Below are 13,966 nucleotides of genomic sequence, written 5' to 3'. Positions count from 1 at the left end.
CACTCACCAGTGGACTAGCTAGAGCATCAGAACTGTTTTTAAAAGAGGTGGAGAAATGTATTTTTGCTTCTCCTAAGACTTCAGAGGCCAAGATCCCTCCACCTTGTCCTAAAATGTTCCAGTCTCTGAAGGTTGACTCCTGTGGGAATGTTCAGTGTTGCCCACAGTCTGTTAAGCAGATATTTCTCTCCAGATCTTCCGAAAAATAAAAATAAAAATACACAGCCAAAGAAAGCAAGTACCAAATCCCTGGAATCTTGGAACCCCTTTCTCCTTCTGCTTCAGCAAAATTCGCTTTGTGTAAAATTAAATGAGAAAATTCAAGTTTTAAGAGTGACATTGGGGTTTTAGTCATTCCTGGGAATGACTAAATATTAACAGATAGGTTGCAAGAAGCTATTAGAAAACGATTTTAGAAAGAGCAATCTACACTCGCTTTTGACATAATTAACAAATAGCAAACCCTCCATAGACTGTGATTGTGTATTCATCTCAAAGCCACCCACATTTTTAGACGGCAAACTTCATTGTCTTCATATTTTCACCAGAAATCATGACAAATGTTGCGGCTTCTAAAGCCATCTGGGGCACCCAATGGCCATCCCCTCCACTTACTACAACTCCCCCCCCCCTTCAAAAAACACTCTGCACTCCCCTCCCCCAACGTTAACCAAAAATGGGACGTCAAGTATTTTCATTTGTTTTCAAAGTGAATATTTAAATTACTTTAGAGTAAACGCCACTTTGTGCTCCTGTTTACTTTTAACTTTACGTGGGCATTTTTGGTGGCTTTGAGAGTCAAGCAGACTCGGGGATTTCACCGCAGACAGACGGGCTTTAGGCTGGTTGCAGCAGAAGCTTGCAATCTACCTTCCTCTGGCTTACCACCAGACAGATCTGTTTCCTAAGAAACCAGCCCCTCTCCTTTCCCCAAACTCCAGCCTGGAGAGACAGATCTTTTGTCCATTTTGCTCTCATTTGTTCCCAGGACTTATCACAGTGTTGGGAACACGGTGAGCTCTCCATCTGTATCTACTGAGGTGAACAAAAGGAACATCTTTCAGGCCAAATCAGAACGTGGCATCCAATTCAAAAAGCCAAGTTTTGCAGTAGGACTTTAAACACCTAGGGGTGCAAACCCTGTGCCGGTATGTGATGAAGGCTCAGAATTAAACTTTTGGAGTTATTTGAGCAAGAAACTGGAAGCAAAATGAAAGGAAATTGGCCTTCTGAGAAAAAAGTTAGAGGAGAAACAACAACAAAAAAAATGCCTTGATTGGATTATATTGACAATTAATACAGCTCTCTTTTAATTTGACTATGGAGACAGCCAGACTTTTTTTTTTTAATTTTCAGCTTTCTAAATGTAAATTTACACTCCCACGGAGGCATTCATAGCCAGCAGTGCGTAATATATACAATATGCTTTGGCTCTCTATTTGCAAAATCTGAACTGTAATTCCTTTTAATATTCTTGGAAAACTAATGAGAAGTAGCATACAGAGTTTACTGAAAGTGAAATTTTATGAACTGGCTCAAATTTCGGTCCCCACAGAAGACAGAGTCTGTGCTTAAGATTGTACTCTCTTTTTAATCTGGGGAACCATAATATCTGCTGGAGAAAGACAAGGAAAAATAAAACGGCATCTGCCTGCTTGAAGAAACCTGCCCAGAATACCTCTAGCCATCCTTTTCTTGAAACCTTTGGAATTATGATTGATCTGACCCCGTGGGCTGAATTCAAAAAACAATTCTGAGGTTTCCAAACCTGAGATCGAAGACTGAAGGCCGCTTTGAAACAGCACGTAAAAATCAAAGCCTCTTTACAATGTGTCACTTCACTGTTTTACACCCCAGTGTTGGGGTAAGGTGGGAATGGGGGAAACTGTTTTGCATCTGAGATATCCAGACTCTGATTGAAAGTAAGAATCATTCGCATTGTGCTTGTTTTCTTTGTAACTTTATTTGAACTTTAAAAGATAAAATAGACAAAAGCAGCTTAACAAATTATGGAAACATTATTTTAAAAAGAATCATTAACATTGTACGTGTTTTCTTTTTAACTTGATTACAACTTTAAAAAAAATAAAATAGACAAAAGGCAGTTTAACTAATTATGGAGACATTATTTAAAGAATTATTAGCATTGCGCTTGTTTTAATCCAAATTGTTTACACAGTTAGGTTGGTCTGTGGGTCTGAGCCCAAAATATATATATTTTTTTAATTAGAGAAGTTATAGGTTTACTGTAAAATCATGCCAAAAATACAGAGTCCCCACATACATATACCCTCCGAATTATTGGCATTTAACACTAACACGGTACATTTGTTACAATTGATTAAATATTATAAGTATTGCACTATTAACTATAGTCCATGGTTTATATCAAGGTTTTCTGTATTGTACGATCATGATTTTAAAATTTTTTATTCTAGTAATATCTATACAACTGAAAATTTCTACTTTTAGCCACTTTCAAATATGTAATTCAGGGTTAATTATACCCACAATGCTGTGCTACCATCAGCACCTTCCATCACCTCAAAAAGAAACTCTACCATTTGAGCCTTAACTCTTCCTTCCCTACCCACATAGGTTTCCTGGCCTTGAGATGTGCATTTCTGGACCACTTTCATCCAGTTCATCACGACCTGCCTCATTAGTCCCAAAATCCCTCCTCCAAAATTGGATTGGCCAGAGCTCGTGGAGCTGTTACTGTACTTCTGCAAACTCCCCTACTGGACCATCCCCTTCTGTCTTGTCCATTGTCCTTGGGTTCAGAGCTCCTGAAAAGGGCACTGGCCGCCTTGTCAACCAACCCAAGAACATGTCCAAGTCCTGGCAAACCTCAAATGCAGATGAAATCTTTAGAAAAGCAGGTGTGATGGTTAGGCTATCGTGTCAACTCGGCCAGGTCATTGTGCCCAGTTGGTTGGTCAAGCAAGCCCTGGGCTAAACTGTCATACAAGGGAATTTATGGACTTTAGTCACCATTGACTTTACTGCAGTGGTAAATCATAGATAGCTGGTTATAATTACATCAATCAGGGAGATTGCCATCAGCAATGAGGGATGCTTAAACCAATCAGATGAATGCCCTAAAAGCGGAAGTGATTCCAGCATTGAGAGAGAAATTTCCAGGTCATCTTTGGACAGCCAACATCTCCCAGAACTTGTCAAGAACCTTGACTGGGGAAGCGAACTTGGCCCAGTGGTTAGGGCGTCCGTCTACCACATGGGAGGTCCACGGTTCAAACCCTGGGCCTCCTTGACCCGTGTGGAGCTGGCCCGCGCAGTGCCGATGCACGCAAGGAGTGCCGTGCCACACAAGGGTGTCCCCCGCGTAGGGGAGCCCCACGCGCAAGGAGCGCACCCTGTAAGGAGAGCCGCCCAGCGCAAAAGAAAGTGCAGCCTGCCCAGGAATGGTGCCGCGCACACGAAGAGCTGACACGGCAAGGTGACACAACAAAAAGAAACACAGATTTCCATGCCGCTGACAACAACAGAAGTGGACAAAGAAGACGACATAGACACAGAGAACAGACAACCAGGGTAGGGGAAAGGAGAGAGAAATAAATAAATAAATAGATCTTAAAAAAAAAAAAAAAAAGAACCTTGATTGGACTTTCATTGGAGCTCCTGGTTGCAGCCTGCCTGTGGAACCTGTACTTGTGCATCCCCACAGCTGCATGAGAGACTCTGATAAATCTCTTAATATCGACAGATATCCCTTGTTGATTCTGTTTCCCTAGAAAACCCTGACTAATACAGCAGGTAAGCTTTTGCTACTTGCTATTTAACTTAGTGCATTTCATGCAGGTATATTCCCAAATCCCCCATGCCTGTGCACAATTGGCCTGCCTTTGAACAGACCATTGTATCTTACAGATGCATCTTCTCACCAAGAGCGTTAGAAGTTATCGTGACCATGTGCAGAAGAGAGTAGAGTCCGCTGGCTTGAGACTGCTCTTCTTAGAAACGCCTGCTTACGAGGTGGGGCCCTTGGTATTTTAGGAGGTTCCCAAACTGAGAAGAATGACTGGGCTTAGAGCTACATGTCCTAGAAAAACATGTTCTCAATCTTAATCCATTTCCATGCATGCAAACCCCATTGTAAATAAGACTTTTTGATGAGGTTCCTGCAGCTGAGTTGTGGCCCAGCTAAATCAGGTTGGGTCTAAACTCCACCACAGGAAGGCTTAGAGGGAGGCCACAGAGAAAGAAGCCATGGAAGGAGCAGCCAGAAGCTGACAATCAAAGGAACCCTGCAGACAAAGGAGCAGAGGGCGCCAGATGCATTGGCACGTGATGCAAAATGCAAGGACTATGGGGGGGGGGGGGGCAGGCAGCCAGCCCTAGAAAACCCTTCCGTTTTCTGGGAGAACGCATCTCCTTGCTGATGCCTCAACTTCAGACATAAAGCCATGAACCGATAAATTCTCATTGTTTAGGCCAATCCACTACAGTGTAATGGCATTTTTTTTTTTTACAAATTTTTAATTTATTTTAAGCTTGTTATTTAATTATTGCATTTAATTTTATTAAAGCATCACATTTATAAAATAATCTGTAACGGCATTCTGAAACATGAGTATGTTTGTCCTAACATACTCATTCCACTTAAATGTATTCTCCTTTTTATCGAGTTAAACATGTAAAAACCACACGCACACAAATACTCTTATTCCACAAGCTCACCTATTTAATTAGCTATATTAAGGGGGGGAAGTAGCACACCATATTTACTGTTGTGAATATATGTTCGGAGTCTCCTTGAAGTTGTTCATAATTTCCATCTAATGCTTCAAGGCGTTATCTACAGTTTAGTCCATATTTCCATCAAGTCAAAAATGATTGGAGTCATCTGTGACTCCAAAATTCTCAGTTTGGATGGTATGTGATGTCTTTCATAAATTTTATCTCAGTGTTCATTCAATGTTTCTCTCGTAAGTGAATTGTGAAGTAATATATTGTGTACACATGAGGGAGACAAGTGAAAAGAAAATGTATTCAGAAAATCACTCCAAAAAAGATGTGATCAGGGAGCAGACACAGCTCAGTGGTTGCCTTGGTACTTCCTAAAACTTTTTTTAAAATAAATTTAAAAGATGTGATCACCAAAGAATGATGGAACAGGCTGTAGGAATTATGTTCAAATCTCTATATGAACAATGAAAAATCTTAGTGTAACACAAATGGGTCAATGACTTGAGTACAGAGACTTTGACACATCCAAAAATTTTCATGAAGGAGGTTTTAACAAGTGGTATTTCACATATATGAATAGCTCTGGATGTATTTTTCTGCATTTGTGAATAAGTCAAAGAGGATGATAAAAGAGTGAGACTGAAGGAAATGGTGAATAAATATGATTGTATTGATTTAAAGCCAATAACACACATAAAAATGCACACACGTAATCCAGTGATTTTTAAAAATTACAGATTGGTATTGTCACACTCCCCTTTAGGCATTTACATTCAGCAACATGTTATATAAGCTTCAAGGGTTATATTATGTGAATCAGATAAAGTTTGTTCTTGTTTAACAATGTATATGCTACTTGGAAGAAACAATGTACATAAACAGTTTTAAATAAGAAATAAAAAGTGATTACTGGTCTGAGTTACACTCTCATATGTCTGAGAAATGAGAGTATATTCAAATTACACCCTGTTAGTGGAATCGGTGTGAATGCGTATCCACGACACATTGTACCCTTGTCTTCTCATGAAACAAGGTGAAAATCACGGTCACGTGTTCTTCCACAACAATTTCTCTGCCTGTTATTTTCAGCATCACCATCAAAGAGGTCCAGCTAAAAGAACGTTTAACACTATTGTGTTATGACGTTTAGGGGAGAGGGGCAGGGACTCTGTTTCCACCGAGACACCTGCTGAAGGGGATTAAAAATGCTTTCCTTGGCCATCTGCTGACTGAGGTGATGAGAAGGCAGCAGCTAGAGAAAGGGCCGGCATTTCCCATGGCATCCTCTTTAGCAACACTAGGAGCCAGTGTTTTGCAGCACATGCTGCTGAGACCAAAGCCTGACTAAGAATCACTCAAAAGAAGACTTGCGCTCAAAGACCCTACAATGAGCAATGCACAAACGAGTTCCAAGATGACACTCTCCTAAGCGTTTGAATGACTTGCTGCAACCTTATAAATGGTGCAAAGCAGACTTCAAAAGAAGATGGTCATGACAGATGGATTTGGAGTTCTGTGCCATGTCAGAGGGCCCTACTTTGGAATTTGTGCTCCTGAGTGTGATGGAGCTGAACTTAGATGTGCCTTTTCTACACATGCCTCTTCTGTCACTTTTGCTGAACCTGTGGTTGGCACTAGGGATGGTCCATACTCAGGAGACCTGAATCTCTGGACAGCCGATGTCCCAGCTGGGCACTGAGCTTCAACAGAGTGGCGACTCCTATTCTTTTATTCATTGGTCTCACCCAGGCAGGCTAACAAGGAGGTGAAGAAGGTCAACCACCACACCAGGGAGCCAAGAGTGCCTACACCTGCAAGCAGGAGAATTGCAGCCAACATTCATGTGGAATCTAAGCCCCCTCTTGAGGTGGAGTGGACATCATCATCCCAGGGTCCACAGGATGGAGGAAAAAAATATGGACTAGAATGGACTTACTGGTATTCTACTATAAAACTATTGTGTCGAGTAATAGAAGAAACTTTAGCATCGAGGTGAAGAAAGTAGCCTCGGTAGTTGCTGAGGGAAGAAGAGATGTGATGTGGGAGCATTTTTGGGACTTGAAGTCATCCTAAACGGTATTGTAGGGACAGATGCTGGAGTTTATATATCCTGCCATAACCCACTGTAGGTACTGGGGGAGAGTGTGAACTACAGGGTAAACTACTATCTATGTAGTGCAGCAGTGTCCCAAAGTGTGTTCAATGATTGCAACGAATGTGCCACAATGATGGAGGAGGTTGTTGGTGTGGGAGGAGTGGGATGGGGGGTGGGGGATATATGGGAACCTCTTATGTTTTTTAGTGTAACATCTTTGTTTTGTGATGTATGTATCTTAAAAAAATACAATTTACAAAAATGATGTGGTGGAGTGGGGAGTGGTTTATATGGGAACCTCTCATGTGTTTTGTTCTCGTTATGTTTTTTAATGTAAAGTTCCTTGTGATCTAGTAACTCTAATTTAATATATATGTGTGTGTGTGTGTATATAGATAGATAGATAGATATAGATACATAAAGACCACCTGTCTCCTTTATCCGCTTTCTTCAAAAGGCCTGAGCATGTCCCAGCCTGGACCATCAAGCGGAGGCTGCTTGCAGCCGCATGCTCACAACTGGACAGCCAGAAGTCAATTTACGGAACCCTGAAGAGGGAGGTAGATCCAAGAGCGGGGTCCCGGCCCTTGGCCAGTGACAGAACCTGTTGGAACCAGTACAAAACAAGAATGCGGGCCCCTTGCTCAAAAAAAAAGCAGGGACTAAGCTGTTTCCTTTCTTCTAAGGTCGCCCTGCCACCCTGCTGGAATGATTTCACTTGCTTTTGAACGATGAGTTCCCTCCACCTCACGTTCCTCTTAGGAGAGCGCAGCCAGAATTGTACCTGCTGCAGGCTGTGCACGTTCCACCCGCCACCCTCCCCATGTCCCTGCCCAGACTCCCACCGGAGCTGGAGGATGGCATCAGCTGCTGGGCAGGGCCCGTGGAGCCTGCAGTCTAGCCCATTCCAGAAAGTGGGAAAGAGGCAGCTCTTGGCACACGCTCCAAGACCCATCAGCCTCCACTCAAAGATGACGCAGAGTCTCAGGTCTGCAAGCGCAAAGCAAGCGTGGGGCTCCTCCAGGTACCTGGAGAAATATTTGCAGCTCCCACCTGTGATTTCCACCAAGGCAGTGCTTCCGTCACCATCTTGGCAAGTCACCCCCAGATCAAAACGCAAGCGTGAAACGTCCTTGGCCAGTCAAGCGATAGGCACTCAGAGCCACCGACAATCTCATGAGTTAGCGTGTCTCATGCTTACTTGATTAGAATCTGCAGTAACCACCTGTCATTCCTCAGCCTTGTTCACCAATGACAGTAATAAAAACAATGGCCAACATCATAGCTGCCACTGGGTCTACATTCGCTGGGTTCCCGGCACTGCGCTGGAGGCTTAAAAACGTGCCTTTATTTAATGTTCATCAATTCCTGTGTGATCATTTGCCCTGTCAGTCACTGAAGGATAAATGTGGGGAGAGGTTGACACCTTGGACAACTCATACGTGGCCAAGCTGTGGTTTGAGCTGAGCTCAAGTTTAAATAAATGCTGTACCGGCTTTCTCTAGAAAATGCCTTCCTTGCTCATCATCCTCCCAGGGAACGCATTTGAACAGCAAACCTAACACGAGCCAGGACAGCTTTCACAAAGCCACGAGAACCCTAACACAAGTTTTATTTTCCTACAAGATTTTCTTCAAACCTTACGCAATTCCGTAAAGAAATTGGAAGGATATCTACAATACAAAAAAAAAAAAAAATACAAACATAACTACAAAAATAAATACATAGAATATGAAATGGAAATTGAAGGAAGAAGGAGGGTGGAAGGACCTAAAAAATCTAGGAACACAAAGAGCATACGAAACAATGACATAAGCATGATCTATTCATTCAGTTGTTAAACAAATGTATTTTAAGTGTGGAGTAAGGACATCTCAGGACTTTTCTGGGACCCAAATATAACTTTCCTTCTGGTCTTCTAGTACAGGGGGGAGACCAAAGATAAACAAACATGTGAACAAGAAAATACATAATAAGCCAGGTGGGAGATGAGAGTTATAGAGAAAAGTAAAGCATGGTGAGAGGTCAGGAAGCAGTATTTGAAGAAGACCAAGGAAGACTTTTTTCAGGAGATGTTAGCTGAGCTGAGACATTTTTTAAAGAAACAGAGAGAAAGTGAGTGTCAAAGGCATGTCTCCTAGGGAAAAGTTCCAAAAATTTGGAGTAATTGCAAATGTGCATCCCAGCAAAGAAAGAAAAATCATTAATGAAGGAAAGGAAGGAAAGGGAAGGGAAAGTGATGTTCAACACACCTAAGTTTAGATGGATTTGGCAGCAAATAATCAGATAAAATCATTGTTGAGCCTGATTTGGGGCATGAAATCACCATGATGGTTATCCATGGCGATTACGCCAGTCCCAGAGTAATAAACAAAAATGTAGCAGCCTTTCTTGTCCATTATTCTGGATCTGCTAGTTGATATTCAAGGAAAAAAAAAAAACACAGGCAAGAAAAAAAAGTCATTATGCAAGTGATATAGATAAATAAGGTTATTTTAATTCAAAGGAAATCTGAATGGCATGAAATCGTGGTGAGGGATTTAATCTCTATTTAGCTATTTGCCTGAAATCCCCCTCATACTATTTCTAGGAAATCCGAGACAATAAAAAGAAGAATAAATTCTTTTCAGCAGGAAGGCATTCGGTTTTTAGAACCAAATTTTAGGGAATTTTAGAACCGAATTTTAGGGAAAATGAGTCTAACTTCACTAAATTATTACGAAAACTAAAATTTTCAAAACATGGGAAATGTCTTTTATTATGGCCACTATAGTTCTTGCCCCTAAGTTCATGAATTAATGGATGGTTTTACTTTCTCCTCAACCCAATAAGCAATTTAGTCATCTCTTTCGAGGACGTGGATAACTTACCTAACTCCAAGCATGTACTTAATTGAAAGATGAGAAAACACTGCAAAAATTATTTACCAATTTTCCTACCACCTGTCCATTGGTAGGCTATGTAAAACTTATTATCTCAATGTACTGTTTTTTTAACTGATTTTCTGAAATGCGCAGGAAATGCGTGTCCTATGTCGGAAACTTCTCTTTGGTCAGACAGCTAAGAACTCTGTGATTTTAATGATTACTGGGCAGAGGAGAAAACCTTGATAAGCCAAGATACAGGTTCATGAATTATTCATGGTTTTGACTAAAAAAGCATCGTATGTGCCATTGAAAAGATATGTTGAGGGAGATAGCATTAAAAAAACAACAACAGTAGGATATAGATGTTTTACTTACTGGCCATAAAAGGGTCAAGTTTTTATTTATAAGTAGTAAATACTTGTATCATAAATTGGGAGTTTCACTGTCAAATGGTGCTGAATTCGAATCCTAGCACTACCACAGAACAGAGAACTGAAAGCAATAGTCAGAAGCTTTTTGCAACATAAAATAAAAATAATAACAACCCTGCTATGACTCTGACACAAATTAGCTGAGGTAATTTGAACTGTTAATGCTGAAGCAGCAACTCCCTTGGCACAAAGCAGATTTGAGCTTTGTTTTGTATTTTCCTTTCCTCCTTATGGTAATCCTGCTAACACATTGAGTCACGCTGAACTCAACAAATTTTAATCCATGTTGTTAGAGGTTGTCGTTGTTATTGTTGTTTGAAGAGTTAATGTACCATGAACAAAAAAGCAAGCTTTTTCAACTGTGATGGTATTATGCATTTAGACATTATCCCAAATAAACAAGAACTCAGAAAAATCTTCCCACTAAGAGGTAATTCCACTCTACAGAGCCATGGATATTAATTTTCCTGAACGTTTCTCACCAATATTTCGTTGCCATGAAGGAGCCAAGAGGATCAGAACTAAAATCTCATGAAGTCAAGAGAGTCACAGAGGAAAACATCTTAATAAAGCTTTAAAGTTTAACAGCTAGTTGCAGATGCTTCGTAAAAGTCATTCTCAGGTACTGGCAGTTGCAAAGCACAAGGGTTATTTTTATTTTTATTTTTTTTTCTCTCCCCCCCCCCCCACCCCAACCCCGGTTATCTGTTCTCTGTCTCTATTTGCTGCGTAGTCTTCTTTGTCCGCTTCTGTTGTCAGTGGCATGGGAATCTGTGTCTCTTTTTGTTGCGTCATCTTGTGTCAGCTCTCTGTGTGTGCAGCACCATTCCTGGGCAGGCTGCACTTTCTTTTGTGCTGGGCGGCTCTCCTCACAGGGCACACTTCTTGCACGTGGGGCTCCCCTATGCGGGGGACACCCCCGTGTGACAGGGCACCCCTTGCCCGCATCAGCACTGTGCATGGTCCAGCTGCACATGGGTCAAGGAGGCCCGGGGTTTGAACCACGGACCTCCCATGTGGTAGACGGATGCCCTAACCACTGGGCCAAGTCCGCTTCCCATCATAAGGGTTTTTCAGGCATCCCGTGAAGCCAAGTGCATGAGGCTATGCGTTGGATTGCTTTTTTATGTCAGAACCTGCCTCCAATTTGCTGGGCTCTCCTCCATTTAAAAAATGCAAAATGAGCCCATGTCATCATTTCTCCCCAACAGATCCTGTACCTGCTCATTTTAGAAAAAGTAAATTCACATCAAAAGGGATTCTAGGTCAAACTTGAACTTTTCATTTATCATCAGTACTCACCTGATAAAAATTCTGGAGTTTAAGTGTGTTAATAGACACCTGAGAAACCATTTTCTTAAGTCTCAGAACCACTTACAGATGTTAGACAAGAACTGGTATCAATAGAAAGGACTGTTATCTTTATAATATATAGTTACAGACATGGGTCTTTTTCTACTCCATCCTTCAGGCTTTCATATAAGTATGAATATATGAGCTTTCACCCAACTTCCTAAACAGAAAAGGTTTCCGCCCCCCGCCCCCCAGAATATCTCCCCTTAGCTAATACCTTCTGTGTCAATTTTATATCTGTAGAGAACTTATTTTTATGATAGGAAATAGAAGGCTACATAAAAGCAATAATCAGGAAGTAGATTACATATTTATATTTATAGGAATAAATGTTTCAAATCCATTGGCACTTGGCATTTTTCCTCTTTCACAAGGTATCATCTTTTGGGCTGACTTTAACCTCTGTGTTTATACAAAAAAGACTCGCCTTTGCTATTTCCTTGACATCGCTTCACTTCCCAGCTCATGAATATTTTGTTTTGCTTCTGCCCTCACATCACTGATCTCAAAGTTTCATTTATTCTTTAATAAACCTCTCTAAGAGCTTTATTTATTGGGAGAAAAATAAACTACCTCCCCTTATTAGTCAGCCAAAGGGGTGCTGATGCAAAATACCAGAAATTGGTTGGTTTTTATAAAGGGTATTTATTTGGAGCAGGAGCTTACAGACACCAGGACACAAAGGATAAGTGACTTCCCTCACCAAAGTCTATTTCCATGTGTTGGAGCAAGATGGCTGCCAACGTCTGAAGGTTCAGGCTTCCTGGGTTCCTCCCTTCCAGGGTCTTGCTTCTCTCTGGGTTCAGGGTTCCTCACATCCCAGGGCTCCAGTTTCAGCATCAAACTCCAACATCAAAACTCCAACATTAAATGCCCTCCAACTCTGTCCTTTGCCACGCCCTACTGGCAAAAGAGGTTTATATAATTAATCAAGTAAACCTATGAATCCAATATAATCTAATATGCCCAGAGGAAAAGATCAGTTTACAAACATAACCCCATATTTCTTTTTGGAATTCATCAATAATATCAAACTGCTAACTCCCCCCCCCAAAATTTTCACTTTCTTTCATGAAAGCTCCTTATACAATCCTTCAGTCTTGTCCATTATTAGAAACATTAAAGTGGCTAGCCATAGAATCCTAAGTACATCCATCTATGTTCTTATTTAAATTCTTCAAACCACTGTAAAAAGTATATGATTTGAAAACTGATTCTTAAAGGAGCAGAAATCCCTATGCCATTTGAGTGGTTATTGGGAAGAAGTAACAATGTATTAGAAAGAGCTGGCAGACGTAGCCTAGTGGTTAGGGCATCCATCTACCACATGGGAGGTCCCCAGTTCAAACCCCGGGCCTCCTTGACCCATGTGGAGCTGGCCCATGTGCAGTGCTGATGCGCGCAAGGAGTGCCGTGCCACGCAGGGGTGTGCCCCACGTAGGGGAGCCCCACGCGCAAGGAGTGTGCCCCGTAAAGAGAACCGCCCACGGGAAAGAAAGTGCAGCCTGCCCAGGAATGGCGCTGCCCACACAGAGAGCTGACGCAACAAGATGACGCAACAAAAATAAACACAGATTCCCGTGCCGCTGACAAAAACAGAAGCGGACAAAGAAGACGCAGCAAATAGACACAGAGAACAGACAACCGGGGTGGGGTGGGGAAATAAATAAATAAATAAATCTTAAAAAATAAAAAAGAAAGAAAGAGCTATCCATGAGAACATTCTTAATTGGCTGTTAGTTTTGGGCTGGCAGACACATTTCACTGCCTTCCTAAACATACACATATGCAATGCCTGGACAAAGAACCCAATATCCTTCCCTCATGTGTCAATCTCCAGAGATTCTGTGGCACCTAAGAAAGGCATTAGCAGGGATTATTGGCAACAGAGCAAGTCTTTATCTTAGAATAGATTTGCTCAGCTAGACGCCTGGATAGTCAGGAATTCTTGGACAAATATTTCAAGAAGAAAATCATGCAGAGCTGATGGGCCCTTTTCTAATACCTAATTAGTGTCATTTCACTGGTTTTCTTTTTCGTGATTCCACAAATAACGATGTCCTAAAGCACAACTCCAACTCCCTGTACCTCGGCTAGAAGAAATGTTTGCCCTACACGAAGGGCCCGCACTGAATAGATGTCTGTGATTTCCTTTAAGTTCTGTCAAGCTTTTGGGGAGAGTCTCCTTTTTGGAGTAAATGTTGCTATTATCCTGGACTGCCCTCTCACTTCTATCCCCTTGTCCTGCAGAAGCAGCACAAAAAAATCCCCTGAGCCCAAAACCGTGTTAATTATGAAATTATTGACACTGTTTGAACTGAAGCGTCAGCAGTATCAAGTATTGTAACAGTCTGTAGCCCCACAGCAATCAGAAACTTCAAGTTTGTAACATGCTGGCTTTAATCCGGCTGTGCAAGCCTGCTGGAAGCAAACACTGCCTGGTCCCTCAACTGCTATGTACCTAAAACATTACTGTCTACGCTTGCTACACTATGAAGCATTTAAAAGAT

The sequence above is a fragment of the Dasypus novemcinctus genome, chromosome X (genome assembly GCF_030445035.2).
Source record: "Dasypus novemcinctus isolate mDasNov1 chromosome X, mDasNov1.1.hap2, whole genome shotgun sequence".
In the NCBI taxonomy this organism is placed as follows: domain Eukaryota; kingdom Metazoa; phylum Chordata; class Mammalia; order Cingulata; family Dasypodidae; genus Dasypus; species Dasypus novemcinctus.
The sequence above is the reverse complement of the archived record's forward strand: the minus strand, read 5'-3'. Positions refer to the sequence as shown.